General features: G+C 39.8%; 1 protein-coding gene across 1 annotated transcript in view; it reads left to right on the forward strand.

Annotated features, from left to right (window-relative positions):
- Window positions 1–16,878, forward strand: part of LOC105499091 (nuclear pore associated protein 1) — a 564,120-nt gene that overhangs the window by 383,697 nt on the left and 163,545 nt on the right. The window contains exon 55 of the mRNA XM_071099379.1: window positions 6,681–16,770. The gene's annotated coding sequence lies outside the window, so the exon portion shown is untranslated. The remainder of the gene's footprint in view (window positions 1–6,680; window positions 16,771–16,878) is intronic.

Raw genomic sequence — 16,878 nt, forward strand, 5'->3', positions numbered from 1 at the left:
GGAAAACCTGGTAAAATATGAAGACAGTCAGTACTTTAGTTAATAGTTTTGTGCCTTTGTCAGTTTGTGAGTTTTCACAGATAGTCTATGGTTATGTGTATGATATTAATGTTGCAGGAAATTGAAGGGTATATCCACTTTTTGTAAGAGTTTTAACAACTCTCTATGAATCTAAAATTATTTCAAAATAAATAGAAGTGTAGACATGGCTCATATATTTGACATCAGGTCTTCCTGTTAACTTAATTAAGCCTTAATGGAACCTAAAACTCATGGTACAAATGCAATAACATTATAGAATATAAATGAGATGAGTTTCTATTTTACTCACTCTATTCTTCAGGGAACACTAAAGCCCATTCTTCTTCTCAAGTATCCAAAACTAAAGTTGATCCAAGTAACTAGTGGACAGCATAAAAGATTGTATGGAAACTATAATGCATCTACATCTTCAGTTACTAATCATAAAATGATTTGTATGATCATTCTTCACATGATTAGAATGACTATGGGAAAGAAGAAAAAGAAATGCAACTTTCTTGATTTAAAAATCGTATCTGTGCAAGAGTGGTGGCACACCCCTGTAGTCAGTCCCAGCTGCTAGGGAGGGTTGGTAAGATGATCATGTGATACCAGGAGTCTGAGGATGTGTAGTGTGCTATGATTGTGCTAGTGAATAACCATGCACTCCAGCCTGGGCAACATAGTGAAACCCCATTAAATAAACAAATTAAATTAATACATAAATAAGTTACAGAGATCACTGTTTCCTTTCTATTATTAGGGTTCAAATCCTCGAGATAGAGTTTTTGTTGTTGTTGTTTGTTTGTTTGTTTGTTTGTTTTGAGTTGGAGTCTCACTCGGTCACCCAGGCGAGAGTGCAGTGGCGCGAACTCAGCTCACCGCAAGCTCCACCTCCCAGGTTCACGCCATTCTCCTGCCTCAGCCTCCCGAGTAGCTGGGACTACAGGTGCCTGCCACCATGCCCAGCTAATTTTTTTGGTTTTGGTAGAAACGGGGTTTCACCGTGTTAGCCAGGATGGTCTCGTTCTCCTGAACTCATGGTCCACCCACCTCGGCCTCCCAAAGTGCTGGGATTACAGGTGTGAGCCACTGCACCAGGCCTGAGATTTTTCCTTATCTTTGGAGAACTACGACTCCAGCGCAAACTTTCAAATAATGCTTTGCCATTTTTACTTTCCCTCTCAAGGATTCCTGGAACTATAGTTTGTAAAATTATCACACAGCATGTGTTTTATTTTTACTTCTGTTTGCTGTTAAGGCCTCTCTGGACGATGGCTATAACCTATAGTCTTGCCCAGTACGACTCATCGTTTGGTACTGGCTGTGCCTTTCATGGGATGCTTGCTTATCCTGATGGATGGCCTAAAACTGAACTGTCCAGCTTACATCCAGGTATCCTTCTCAGAGAGTACTTGTTTATACTGTAAGACACCCTGTGGCTCCTGTCTGACCTGTGTCTAGTTTATTTCTACCAAGGTAACCACTCTTTAGGAGAGTGCTAAGTGGGAGAAAAGTGAGGTCCATGCATGTTCGTCAAGTGAAATACAGAGGAGGCAACTCAACACAATGTGTATAATGGCGTTAGTAATGTATTACTAACCAATCCCAGTAAGAAGAGGCCAGCATTCCTTGAAGTACCAATGAAAATGAAGAACTCTCCAGGCCACACACTCATAAGCAGCAGGGGTGGTGGAGAAGCAACTAGAGAAAGACATGCTATTGTCCCATTTGGCTGAAGTCTTTATGGGTGTATTTGTCAGGATTTTTCCAGTGAGACAACTACAGGGAGGTAGATAGGTAGTTAGGTAGGTAGATAGATACGTAGATGGAGAGTTGATAGACAGACAATAGTTAGATGAATGGCATTTTGTTTGGGGATTTACTCGTGTAACATTGTAGAGACGGAGAATTCCCAAGACAGCCATCTGCGAGTTTAAGGACCTTGGATGCTGTAGCATGATGGCTCAGTCCAAAGCTGAAATCTTCAGAACCAGGGAAGCTCTTGGTGTAATTCTCAGTTTGGGACCAATGGCCTGAGAATCCAGGGACTGTGTATAAGTTCTGGAGTTTCAAGGTCATATTTCATGGAGTTGTATTTTCCAAGGGCAGGAAAAGGAATATACTTTCTCCTGGAGAGAGACAGGAAAACTTTAAAATGTTTGCATTTTTGGTTCTATTTGGTCCCCAAGGAGATTGTATGCTGCCTTCCCTCATTGAGGGTGGGTTTTTCCCACTAAATTCCCTGACTCATACCAACCTCCTCTGGAAACACCCTGGCAGACACACCCAGAAGTATGATTTACCAATTCTCCAGGTATTCTTTAATCCAGTCAGCACCTTAAATTAACCTTGACAAGTCCAGCACCTTTCTAGTTGGCACCTATATGTATCACCTTAAGCCATAACTAACCTTTAGATACAGACAATAACAAGGCAATAGTTCTACCTAACACGATGCAACCATCCTGTGTGTAACCAAAACACACTATACTATTTGTCTTAAGAGCAGTGGAAGTTTGTGGGTGATGTTTACTCTTCTCCTGATACCCCATAACTTCAATACAAGTATGTTAAATTGCTAACACTTAACTGTTAGTATCAAGTAAACACATTCTTGTGTTTTGTGATAAAAGAAGAAGAAATAAAAACAATGTCATTTGCCTAATATATTCATATATAACATGCAAATGTATTCTTAACAAAGTAGACAGGAAATACTAGTGACAATTTTAATCCTTGTTTCTGTAACTGGTCACCTGGTCCTGTCTGGCATGTATGCATGTATTAAATTTATCATTTTTTTTAAATTTTTTATTTTTTGACACAGAATCCCACTCTGTCTCCCGGGCTACAGTGTAGTGACATGATCTCCGCTCACCGCAAGCTCCGCCTCCCCGGTTCACACCATTCTTCTGCCTCACTGAGTAGCTGGGACTACAGGCACCCGCCACCACGCCCAGCTAATTTTTTGTATTTTTAGTAGAGATGGGGTTTCACCGTGTTAGCCAGGTTGGTCTTAATCTCCTGACCTCGTGATCCACCTGCCTCAGCCTCCCAAAGTGCAGGGATTACAGGCATGAGCCACTGTGTCCGGCCCTATCTGGTATTTATAACTCCCTTCTACTGCTACCCATTCTGTATTCTCTTTATCTTCAGCAAGCCCCTTTGCTGGTCCTGGGTCTTTATCTGGCAGAGTGATGCAAACCTTCATTCCTGAAACATCTGGAGCAGTTGTATTCTTGTCTGGAATGGTTGTAATAATGCATTGAACTTAATAACAGGGAATAGTAATACTAAGACTTTGTTTTAGTCCATTTTCTGTTACTGATAACAGAAAACCTGAAACTGGGTAGTTGATAAAGAAAACACATGTATTTCATACAGTTATGGAGACTGAAAAGTCCAAGTTTGGCAGATTGTGTGTGGCAAGATCCTGTTGCTGGTTGGGACTCTCTGAAGAGTTCTGAAGTCTACAGGGTATCATATGGCAATGGAGTAGCGCTTGCTGACATGCAAGATCATGTCTCCCTTCTTACAAGCCACTCTTCTCTCATAATAGACTATTAATCTTTAAATATTAATCTATTGATCCATGAAGGGATTAATTCACTTATGGGGTCAGACTCTTCATGATCCAATCACCTTTTAAAGGCCCCATAATTCAACACTGCCATGTTAGGGATGAAACGTCAGCAGAAATTTGGAAAGGAAGCAATATTCCAACCCTAGCACTGCACTTCTGACTCTCTAAAAATCACACCCTGTCACAAAAATTTTATTTCATTCCTATAGTTCCAAGGCTTAAATTGTTCCAGCACCGACAGAAAGTTCTAAAATCTAAAGTCTCCTCTGTCAGCCCATGAAATCAAAACAAGTTTTCTTGATACAAAACTCGGCATTTGGGTTGTTAATGCCCACTGGGTTCATGTTGGCTGCTGCCCAGATAGAGCCACTTTACCAAGATAAGGGAATTACTATAGAGAACATTTTATACATATAGAGCCAGCTAAAAGAGAGAGCAGAGTTTTCATATTACTCTAAACTGCTTCTCCAAATACTCAGAGGCTAGAGTTTTTATAGATAGTTTTGTGGGCAGGGGGTTAGAGAAAGGGACATGTGGATTGGTTGGGTCAGGGATGAACTCTTAGGAAGTCAAAGCCATCTTCTTTGCTGACTCAGCTCCTGGGTGGGGGCCACATATCCAGATGAGCCAGTTTACCGGTTTGGGTGGCACCTGCTGATCTGTCAGAATGCAAGTTATGAGAAATACCTCAAACACCAATCTTAGGTTTTATAATAGTAATGTTATGTATAGGAGCCATTGGGGAGTTTATTAATCTTGTGCCCTCGAATTGTGTGACTCCCAAGCCATGCTTTCTAATACCGTGGTTAATTTGTTAGTTTTACAAAGGTGATTGTGGTCCCCAAACAATGAGGGGTTTTGTTTCAGGGAGGAGCTTTTATTATCTTTGTTTCAAAATTAAGCTGCAAAGTAAATTTCTTCCAAAGTTGGTTTTGTTTTTGCCCAGGAATAAACAAGGGTCGCTTGGAGGTTGAATGCAAGATGAAGTCACTTAGGTCATTATCTCTCTCCCTGTCGTAATTTTCTCAATTACTGTTTTTGCAAACGGGATTTCAATTTCCCCTTCTGAGTTTCATTGCATCTTGTTCTTAAGGTGTGAGGTACAAGTTGGGAAAAGGCCAAAGACCATTCTAACTTCTTTCTGCTGACAAGGGGTATACTTGAGATAGGGTTTGGCCCCAGAGTAGATGGAATGAAACTGCTTTGTAGCTGTCTGCATGTATTCGCAGATGCCTGGTTGGGGTTCCTAGGCTTGCATGACAGATGTTAGTACTGTCATCCACAGTTTTAGTACAGCAGTTAAGTGAACAGCAAACTCTAGGATAATGGGTCCTAATATAAGGAGTGGAAGTCCTAGCTTCAGAAGTGGTTATATAATTCGTCTAAATCCCTGAAGGATTACATTGAATAGCCCTAAGAACCAATCAGACATGGGATCAGTAGTCAAGAGAGATTTGGGTCAGAGGTTGTTAGAAAGACAAATTGGGATAAACAGGAAAGAGCAAATTTAAATATACCATCTCATATCTTTTTAGTTACTTTCCTAGTTCTCCGAATATATCCTAGCTGTGTTTCATTCCAGGAGGTGTCACTGCAAATGAAGGAGGCTCCCTTATGTGATTAAGGCAAAAAATATTTTAATAACTGGCATTTGTATGGAAATAGAAAATAATAAGAAATGTTGATGTTGGGCACAATGTATCCAGATGTTAGATTCAAAGCATTTTTAAGTTTCAAAGGAGGATAGCGATAACAATCTCAAGTATTTTTCATCTGTATCTCCAGGGATAAGCTTCAGCATGCAGGGCCTCCGGAAGAAAGTCGTAGCCATTTCATTGAGTCCAGGTCAGAAAAGGGGAAGAAAAATGTGAATGTATTAGTTTGAGGACTTTAGCTCTGTGAGATTTCAGGATTCATTCCAAAGTACAGAAAATAATAAAAAGCTCAAAAACAATAGACAAGACTAGAATCTAACAACAGGTGTGCTATAGTATTTTTCTGAAATATAATGTTTCGCTCTCTAGTTTTCATTTTTATTTAAGACATACCATAGTAGGACACATTTATTTGCAAAATAAGTTTCAGTATTATTATAGTTAGCCTGATTATTTGTGTGAAGTTCAGCAAGAATAATTATTTCCCATATTAGCTCTTTCTAAGCTGGGTTTGCTGGAACTTTGTTCCCTAAGGAATCTCGGATTGGACTTTTTAAAAAAGCCTTGAAGGGATGTATCTGTGCCTGCAAATACTCGTACACATTGGTTGAATTTCTCTCTTCTTCAGCTCCCAAGATAATTTGGGAATCATAGGCCTGTCAGAATGTGACAGTTTTTACTTACCACAGGTCAGGAACCCTGTGCAAGGCCTGTGTAGATAGTTACGAGGCCAGTTTCTTCAAGGTGCTTTTATCATGTCTGTTAGTCAACTTTAATTCCTCAAGCCTGTCTGTTTGTATTTGAAGGTAGGCCATTCCACTGGTAAAATAACCATATCTTTGGTAAAATAATCTGTGCCTCCAGTTGTGTTCTGTTACAAAAGAAATCAGATTCTTATTGTACTTAGGTAAATAACTATATCTCCATAGTATAGAATACTCATAAATAATTTTCAAATTCTGGAGAAATCAAGTAGAGAATATGAACTATCTTTCAACTTTTGCTCACAGGAATATACTTTACTCAATCATGAGAAGCTGTAAATAGCTGAAAAGAAAAATGTTGTCTTGACTCTGAAAAATGACAAAAAGGCTCAGCAACTTTTCAAGCAACAAGTCATAAAAGGATTGTTTTGGTCTTCTATTAGTTCAGTCCATGAAGTTAACTTTGTCTGACCTTGAGCCAGCAGTCCTCATAAACATACAGCTATCTATGATAGTCCTGGTAGTTTGTTTTGTTTTTTTCCTATTTCAATGCCCCAATCTTTAGTTATGAGAAACCTGTATTCAGGAGAATATTTCAAAAAGCAAACACCTTTTCAATAGTTTTAAAAAAAAGAACTACAGTAATCTGTGCATGACAATTATCTCAGGACAGCCACTGTTTTATTAATTTTACTTTGATTTTTTTTGAGACAGGGTCTCAAGCCACCCAGGCTGGAGTACAGTGGCATAATTATGGCTCACTGTAGCCTCACCTTCCTGGAATCAAGCAATCCTCTTTCTTCAGCCTCCAGAGGAGCTGGGACCACAGGCAAGTGCTACCACATACAGCTAATTTTTTCATTTTTTTGTAGAGATAAGGTCTCACTATCTTGCTCACGCTGACCTCAAATAGCTGAGCTGAAGCAATCCTCCCATCTTAGCCTCCTAAAGTTCTAGTATTACAGGCACGAGCCACCGTGCCCAGTGAGGACATTACAGGCATGATCCACTGTGTCCAATGAGGCCATTGTTAAAGACACAATCGACAGAGAAATCCGGTCATTTCTGTGGCACATAACAGTTTAACATAATAAACATAATTATTACTGATAACATATATGAAGACATATTAGAATTATAAGAACCATATAATTTTTGAATACATACTAATAACATATTTATATAAATATAACCCAAAGAAAGTTATACATAATTTTGTATTTGACAATGTTTTCTGTAGATTAATATACCAAATAAACGAAATATGTCTCTTTTGGACTTCAGGGGACCTAATACTTAAAAGACTAATGAGTTAAAATAAAAATTCTTAGTTTATAATTTTATTTTTCAAAGTTTGTGAGTGTTAAAGGCTTAAAACACTTCATATCACCAAATAGAATCCCAGATAACCACAAATCATTTGCTTAGCCAAAATGATAGCTCAAAAATTTAAAAAGGCAAAAGCCTTTATTCATTGGTAGAGAGGAGACTCTGTTCTCCCAACAACAGGACCAAATAAAGTCAGCATGAGACCATCTGAGTCTTTATCTTCTCTCTCCCCTCCTTTTTCCAGTTTATTTAGAAGACAAAAAATACTTTATTATCTCTCAGTATTATACAGAAATCTTGTTTAAAGAGAAAACCAAATTTTACCTTTGCATTAGTGTTTTATTAATGTCAAACCCAATTTTTACATAAAACCTTATAAACAAACCTATCGAATCTAAATCAGTTTGACTCTAACTGTTTACAACTTTCTACTAAACAACTGATTAATGCTCAATGAAAACTCTGTTTATCGCACATAAGCGTGCAGATTCTGGGCCTGTGTTTTGTGATTTTTACATTAACGATCATTGTGTAGAAAAACTAAGTAACCCGCTTGAAGTTTTGGCAAGCTACTCACACACATAGAACTTTCTTTACAAGACCAATCTTCTACAAATCTTTTATAACTTGCTTAAACCTTACGTTTTGTCCTATTATTTTTTTAACTTAAGACAATTTTTAAAACCTCTAATTTAGACAAGATTACTTTTTAAAACAAAAATCATATCTTTAGGTCTTTTTATAATTTTTTATGAAAAGACATTTTATAATTTTTATATGCCTTGAATGTAAATGTTTTCTCAGTAGTATCAGTTACACGTGTTACAGCGTTAAATCTTCACAACTTTTATTTTTGGTGAAAGCAGTTTTAATTTCATACCAAGTGCAGAGCCTAGGACACAGGACAGAAATGAAGATAATGTCTGACACTTTCCAACATAGCTAGGGGGCATGGCTAACTCAACATGTCCCCAGGCTTTACCTAGAAGCTACTGGCTCTAATGCAGGCAGGTTGGACAATTACAGAAAGTCACAGATATTTATAACCTTAAAAGAGCAAAGAGAATATCTGACCTGCCTAATTTAGACCAAATGTCTAAATGTTGAAGAAATAATGTTATTGTACCCGTAATCTTTAGAGCTATCTTTATTATTCAAAGATTATTAGAGTCATGTGAACTACAAAGCATTGTAGTTAATTTTTTTGATAAAATATTTTATTTAAGTGCATATATATGCCAATTAATTAGAGCTCTTTTATATAGTTTGTTAGCAAAATATTATATATATGAAGCATATAAATACACAGACATAGAGAAGCAGATCTGATAAAGTTATATGGATTCTTCATTTGTCAGTTTTTAAGTTTTTCTTTTTCATTTTAGATCATCAGTCTCTTGATTCCCTGTTCCCTGCCCTAAACAGTTTTTAACCAGGCAGTTCCAAATTTTTATTTTAAAGGGATAAATCTTAGGTGAAATAAAATAGATAATTTATATTTTATCTAAACCAAGGAAAAATGTGGGGGTTTCAGTCAGGATGGCCAGGAAAGGCAGATACTCTTCAGTTTGGAGATTTTCTTAAAGTTGTTAAGTTTTTAAATGGTATTATTGACTTTGGGGTGGAACCTTTTAAGGAACAGAACCAGGAAAGCATGCAGTTTCTAGGGCCTGATAAGCAGGCAGAGCTGGAAGGCAAAACAGGTTCCCCTAAATGAGGAATGTCATTTTTATACTGAATCCTGGGTCCCCTAAAGAGGGAAACAATATGGGATGACACCGTGCAATGCTTCCACGGTGTATTTCATTGTAAGGACATTTCCCCAAGGCTGCTGGACAATGCAACGCCAATCAGCCCACTCTGTAATCAGCCCGTAAGAGCACACCTTTCTTATTTAAATGTGCAAATAAAAGAGTATCACCCTGTAATAATAATCAGTTACTGTAAGCAACTTCCATTAGTCATTTTAAAAAGTATATATATTTTTTTATCTAGCTATTACATAACAAGGCTAATTTTTTTTTCATAACGCAAAGTAATTTCAGGTCCCTGGCAAGAGTCAAAAAGATTAGATTCAAGAGGAAGGAGGAACAGACAGGAGTAAATAGAGGATCAGAAAGAATTCCACTGAATGAGAAACTCTTACAGAGGGAGAGCAAAAGCTTTAAAATAGTATCTGTACACATGTAGCTCAATATCGGCCTTAATCAATTGATTTTTGATTGCAGAGACATCAAAATAAAATCTCCTGAAATCTTTTATTAATAGATTTTAGCCAAGACAAATAGACAGTATTTTTGGCTTTAAACTTTTCCAAAAGTAACTGCCCATGAGAAACTTGTAAGCCTAACTAAGATTATGACTTAACCGTGGATGCATGAAGTGTCTCAGAGAGATGGCAAGCAGTTTTTGCAAGATTGAGAATTTCTCCAAAGATAACTTAGAAAGCAAAATTTAAGACAAAGTTAGAAGATGTCCATGGAGAAGGACATAATCGAATGAATGTCAAAGAGTCTCCAAGTATCACACTCGAAAGGGCTTACTGCTTGAGCTGAGAATCAAACCCAGGCTGCTGCAGTAAAAGGGAAAACCTTAGTTACTGAGCTACAGTATGGGGCAGTTGCTGCTGGTCAGAAATAATGTAGGTCATTCAGCTCCAAGCTTCAAGGATTTTAACTCCTCAAGAGAATCCTTAAAGCTAGCTGTGACATTATCATGTATCCTTTCAGACTGGCTGCCTGACATGAACCCCGAAATTCCAACCCTCTGTATGTGGGAGAACAAGGGACAACACCCTCACATGGTTACAAAGTCACGTTTTCAAGGACATAAAACAAAATAAGGGGGAAACTTCAAATTTTTTGTTTCAGGGAGATGTAGCAAATTTTGTAACTGACCCGTCTGCAGGGCCATCCCAAACAGTGGGCTGATAGGGATCCTAGGCCTCTTAGGTTTCACAGTATTAATGCTATCTCTAGGAGCAACTGTTGATGTTAGTAATCTGAAGGCCTCTGGCTGTATGACTCGTGAGCCATATTTGCTAATCTTGTAGTTAATTTGTGGGTTTTATAAAGGTGGTCTGATCCCCAAGCAATTAAGGGATTTGTTTCAAGGAGGGGCTCTCATCTTTGTTTCAAAGTTAGGCTATCAACTCCCCCAGTTAGTGTTCCCTTTGTCCAGGAACGAAGAAGGGTAGCTTGGAGATTAAAGGCAAGATGGATTCCATCAGGTCATATCTCTTTTACAGTTATAATTTTCTCACTGTTAGAATTTTTTCAAAGGTGATTTCAGGATAAACTTAATGTACTCATTCCCATTCTATAAGAGAGAAATAGACAAAAAGAAAAAAGTAACAGCCCCTAAGTAAATTTGAAGTCCAACAGGGCAAACATTACATCTTAAAGCTGGAGAGCGTTTTTTTTGACTCCTTAACACACTGGGGTGAGGGTTGGACTGGCAAGCCCTAGGCAGTGTCACCCCTAAGGTTTTCCTGGTGAATCACCCATGGGTGCTTGTACTGGTTGAAATTTTCCCAGGCAGGCTTTGAATGCCATGGGGGACTTCACAATCCTGGGATCCTGGTAGTGGCACCACTTCCTCAACTCCACTAGGCATTACCCACGTGGAACTCGCTGCAGTGACCTCACTGCTGTAGCTTCACTTGGCATTGCCCTGGTGGGGACTCTTTGCCACAGTTCCAACCCCACATTTGTGTTTGGCATCCTTCTACGGGGGGCTCTCTGCAGTGGATCTGCCCCTATGACAGCTCTCTCTCTGGAATCCAGGCTTTCAAAAAAAATACTTTGAAATTTGTGGAGGCTGCCAAGCCACCATGTATGCCTTAAGTGTAAGAAATACTTTTATTTTCTTTATAAATTACCCAGTATTTTGTATTCTGTTTTAAGCAACAAAGAAGGCACTAATACAGAAAACTGGTAATGACAAGTAGGTTGTTGCTGAAAATCAATACCTAAAAATATGAAAGTGTCTTTCAAACTGGGTGATGGGCAGAGGCTAAAAGAATCTTAAAGAGGCAGACTAGTAAAAGCCTATATTCTTGTGAGGGTTTAGAAGATAAGAAGACTAGGAAATATTTGTGAGTCCTTAGAGATTGATGAAGTGTTTGTGACCACACTGCATCGGGGGAAATGGTACCATATAATGCATGCTAGCTCAGAGCATACACAGCCTTCTAGAGAACCTTTCCCCACAGTTACACAGTATTGTCATCTAGCAGGTGCTGAAACTGTAACTCCCAAAGCTCATTCCACCATTGTTTCAAGTGAGTTGCTTTGGGATTATAGGGAACATGTGGAATTCATTGAAGTTTCTGAGCATGAGCTCATGTCTGCCCTTCTTTGTATGCGAAATGAGTTCCTTGTTCAGAAGCAATGCTGTGTGGAACACCATAATGGTAGATAGGCATTCTTTAAGTCCATGGATGGTAGCTTCCACAGAATATTTGCATGCAAGGAAGTAAAATTTATAGACAGAATAACTGTCTTACTATTCCAGGAAGAACAAAATGCTGCCCCTTCCCTGATGAAAGCTGCCCAGTGTAATCAACCTACCACAAGGAAATTGGAAGATCATCCTGGGGAGCGGTGCCATATAGAGGGTCGGTGTTAGTTTCTGCTGCTGACAGTTGGAACACTCTGAGGGGACTGTAACCTGTTTGGCCATGGTGAAAGGAATTCCAGGTTGCTGTGTGCATGCATAATCTCAGTCCCTACCACTTTGGCCACTTTATTCATAAGCCCAGTGACTGATGACATAGGTGCCTGGAAAAAGAGGCTGAGTACTGTCAGAGAATGCATGATCGCATCCACTGGAGGATTAGAGTCCAGAAGAGCTATGGTAAGAGAGTGAGCCAGTTTTCCTCTGTTTCCCAGCACAGTTTAGCCAACATTCTCTTTAAGGTTTAGGTGGCTCTTTCTGCTTCTCCTGAGGACTGGGGTCTCCTTGCTGTGTGGAGTTTTCAGGGGATTTCTAGGCCTTCAGCTACGTTTTGAGTAATTTAAGATATAAAAGCTCACCCACTGGCCGGGCACGGTGGCTCACACCTGTAATCCCAGCACTTTGGGAGGCCAAGGCAGGTGGATCACAGGGTCAGAGGTTCAAGACTAGCCTGGCCAACATGGTAAAACCCCGTCTGTACTAAAAAATACCAAAAAATTGGCCAGGTGTGGTAGTGGGCATCTGTAATCCCAGTTACTTGGGAGGCTGAGGCAGGAGAATTGGTTGAACCCAGGACGCGGAGGTTGCAGTGAGCCGAGATCACGCCATTGCACTCCAGCCTGGGCAACAGGATGAGACTCTGTCTCAAATAAAAAAAATAAAAGAAAGAAAGAAAGAAAGAAAACAGAAAAGCTTGCCCACTGCATGGTTTTAGGCAGCCCGAACCTAGGAAAAAAATGTCCTTTAAGAGATGGCATGGTACCTCCGAGGTGGTCTCAGAGAGAGTTGAATGCCTTCATCCATCCTGGGAAGATAACAACCACACCTAGAAGGTATCTAAGTTCACAGGAGTCTGGAGCATGACCATAAAGTGTGTTTGCCTCAGTCCTCACCAAGGTAAATTCCCCTAAATTGTACTCCTTAACATGAGGCCTTGAGGGTGGTCTATTATGAGGACTGTTAGTCTGGCAGAGAGAGCAACTCTGGGTCACTTGCTGCACTGTCTCTCCAAGGTTGAGAGTGGTCATCGTTTGAAGGAGCCAATTGTACAGGGTTATCTACCATAATGTGAGTTCTCATGGGCCTCCTTAACTGCCTGGGTAGCTATGGATTTTCGAAAAAATATTTGCCTGTGAGAGTTTTCAAGCCATCACGGATATCCTCTGCTTTTTAGGAAGAATTCCTGGGGGAATTACTTCTAGGGAGCTGGTGTGCCAACTACAGAGACTACTGGTGTCAAGGAGGCTGTGAGTCTCCGGGGAGACCAGGTATCACAGGGTTCTTCACGGGGAGAGTCTAATTCAGGAAACATTTGTGTCCCTTCTCTTCCTTTTATCCTTGTGGAAGTCAATTTACATGTTTTTTTGTAGTCCCTTATTCTGACATAGGGCCATAAATACCTTATGTATGTATGTATGTATGTATGTATGTATGTATGTATTTTGCTTTTGGTAAAAGAGATCTAGTTAGAGAATTTCCCACTATATGAAATGAAAATACCTTATAAGTGCTCAGAGGGCTTGTTACTGCACTTCCACCATGTTGAATCTGCATATTATTATCAATGCCATGGACCAGTGTAGTATCTTGTGGAAGGAGAAGGTGATCAACTTCCTGCAAACTGTGACTGGGTTATGGAAAGTTGATATTGTGTTGGTAGGACAGAGAAAGTATGCTACTGGCATTGACCCTGAAATTAAGCTACTTCTGGTGGGCCTTCTGAAGAGAAATGGAGAAAAAGCTTCACTAGATCAATAGGTGCATACCAGGTACCAGGGAATGTGTTAATTTGCTCAAGCGATAAAACCACATCTGATACAGCAGTTGCAATTACAAGGAACACTTGGTTTAGCTTGTGGGAATCTACTGTCACTCTCCAGGATCCATCTGTCTTTTGCACAGGCCAAATTAGACAGGGATGTGTTGGAATCTCCACCCCTGCATCCTTCCAGTCCTTGATGGTGGTGGTAACCTCTACAGTCACTCCAGAGGTGTGGTTATGAATTTGATTTTCTATTTTCCTAGGTTGAGGCAGCTCTAGTGCCTTCCATTTAGATTTTCCCACCATACTACCCCTCACTCCACAGGTCAGGGAACCAATCTGGGAAATGTGCCGGGTGCTAACTATGTGTATTACAGCTGTGCATCTGCAACTAGAGAAATGACCAGAGTATGTGTTTGGGGCCACTGGACCCACTGTATTTTCATGTGACCAAAATTTAATCACCTGACCTCCATAAATCCCCACTCTGACTGGCATTCTGTAGTGATGTTTTGAGTTGAGTCTTCTGGAATCAATGTAAGGTCAGAGCATTGTTTACTAGTCCTGAAAAGTTCTTATTATATTCCTTTCCCCAAAACACAGCTGTTAAAAGGTTATAGGTTCCCTTTTGGGAAGGATCAGAGAAAGATTAACAGTATAAAGTTTTTGTGGTATACCTAGGTCCTTCATCAAGGGGACCTGTCTGCTCCCTTTTTCAAGGAGTTCTTGACTGTAAACTGGCTCTTTTCTTGGATTTTAGTAGGAGCTGTGATTTTCTATTATTTTGATTTGAGTTCGACTTTTGTAAACGTAATATAAATGTTTTCAGTATTTTCATATCAATTAAGAGTGTATTAGGCTTCTTTTCTATTTTACTTCTAAGAACAGCACAGTCAGACTAGCCAACACCATAGATCTACTTGAGTCGGATGAATCTGAATGTTGCCTTACCTTTGCTGCCCATTTTGGTAACTATATCCATCTTGACTCGGAAGGTTGACAGCTGCCACATGGCCCTGGGACCTGTGAGATCCAGTTATTCCCAACGCATTTAAATTTTCTATTGAGTGACTGTGGTTCTCAGTATAAGCTTCCGCCTACAGAGAAAGTTATTCAAGGATGCTGGGCTCCCCTCACAAATCAGTTTCTTAAAGTATTGCTGAAAGTTTTATCTTCTGGAGCCTCCCAGTGTGGATGAGTAGATTTCAAATGACAAACGCACTCTGGAGTTCTATTTGTTCTAAGCCTTTGAGTCTCTCCCTCTACGTTAGGCCAAGGGAGATCAGGCACATCCAACTAGCTAAATAAGGGCCATCTTTTGATTCATGGTTCAGCCAACCAACCAAACTGTTAGGGCCGTTTCTAATTTCCCATGCTGCAAAACTAAAAGCAGTGTCTTTTTTAATGTGTCCATACCATTAAATCTGGGTGATCCAACTTTATGTTTCCTCCACTATTATCCCAACTCTTAATATCCTTTCCCACGCTTGCTCTCCAGATTTCTGCTTGTATAAATTATAAACTCAAATCGTTTTCTTGAACTGTCGTGGACCTCCCATGGGCCAAACTTTGTATATCATTTTTTAAGGGCCTTTTGAGATTTGAGTCTACTTACAGGTCTAGAAGCAAAAAGGAGTGGTGGGTGTGGGGCCTTAGGAGAATCAGCATTGCATTCCTCGGCAACTGCCTCAGGGGATTCCATTACCTTTCCCTCAGGCAATGCTGGCGTAATCCCTTCAGACAGAGGTGGAACCACCTATACCAGTGTAGGTGAAGAGGTTACTGCCAAGAGGGTGTCAGTAGGGGTCAGGTCTGCCGGCAAAGAAAACATCAGAATTTCAGAGCTCAATGTCTCCAGCCTCAACATGGTCTCTCCAAATTCCCAACCCAATCTACAGGATTCCATTCTTTTCTGAATAGTGCTGTAAATTTACAGTAGATACCTTGCTAGGTTGAAAGTTCAACTTTCTTAGTAATTCAGCCAACTCATGGTGAGGGTTTGTGTTTTGCCTTTTAGCATTTTCAGCCCTGTGACTATAGGAGATATAATTCTCACTCAGAGCACTGTAAGAAGCTCTAAGGCTTTTTATGTGAAGCTGAATTCTGAAATTCGAATCTCTTAGCTTATCTTTTTTATCAATCACTTTACTCATCAACGCCAGAAGCAGAGTCCTTGATTTTCCACCGATGTTTAAAGATGTATTGTCAGAGTCACCAAGTTCCTTGTCTTTTATTCGTGTTTGATTAGGAGTGTCAAAGGTAGATGTTTGTATATCTCTTAAGCAGTTTATGACATGGACTAGCAATGTTCTCTGGACTATTAGAAATGGATTCTTTAGCATTTTTAGGTTTCATCAATTTAGAAATCTAATTTTAGAAACCCCAAAACCAATGAAAGAAACTCATTCCTAAAATTCTGGTTCTCTACAATCATTCATGGTTTAAAAAATAAAACCTGTTTTAGCATTCTTTGGAGACACAAGACCAATAGGATACATATATAGACAGACAGATGGGGGGTGGCATTAATTAGATAAATTGGATCACATGATTATGGAAGCCAAGACAGGTCTTCTGCAACCTATAAACCATGGAGTACCAGTAGCATGGCTCATTCCAAGGCTGAAAGTCTCAGAATGAGGAAAGCTGACAGTGTAATTCTCAGTCTGAGGCCAAAGGCTCTGAGAATGTGGAGGGATGCAGAAGTAAGTCCTGGAGTCCCAAGGAAGAGAATCTGTAGTTAAGATGTCCAAGGGCAGGAGGCAGAGAGTGTACCAGCTCTAGGAGAGAGGGAGAGCAAAATCATTTTCACTACTTTTTCATTCTCTCAGGGCCCCCAGCCCACTGGATGGTGCCTACCCACATAGAGGGTGGATTGTTATACAATTCAACTCAGGTCTGCTCACCCAGTGCAGTGAGACTGATATCTACACTGACATTTGCAGTGGGAGAAAAGGAGATGTTTATCTGGACATTGTCAAGCAAGGCGGATGAGGCAGCTAATGCTTAAGTTCCCACTTCCCCAGTGGCTTGCAGGTAAGGGTTATTTTTAAAGCAGGGGTAAATTTCAGGAAAGCAGAAGTTACTGGCAAAATTATAAATCAGTACATGGAGGTTACACATGGTTTTGTCCTGAAAACTCAT

The sequence above is a fragment of the Macaca nemestrina genome, chromosome 7, assembly GCF_043159975.1.
Source record: "Macaca nemestrina isolate mMacNem1 chromosome 7, mMacNem.hap1, whole genome shotgun sequence".
Classification (NCBI taxonomy): Eukaryota; Metazoa; Chordata; class Mammalia; order Primates; family Cercopithecidae; genus Macaca; species Macaca nemestrina.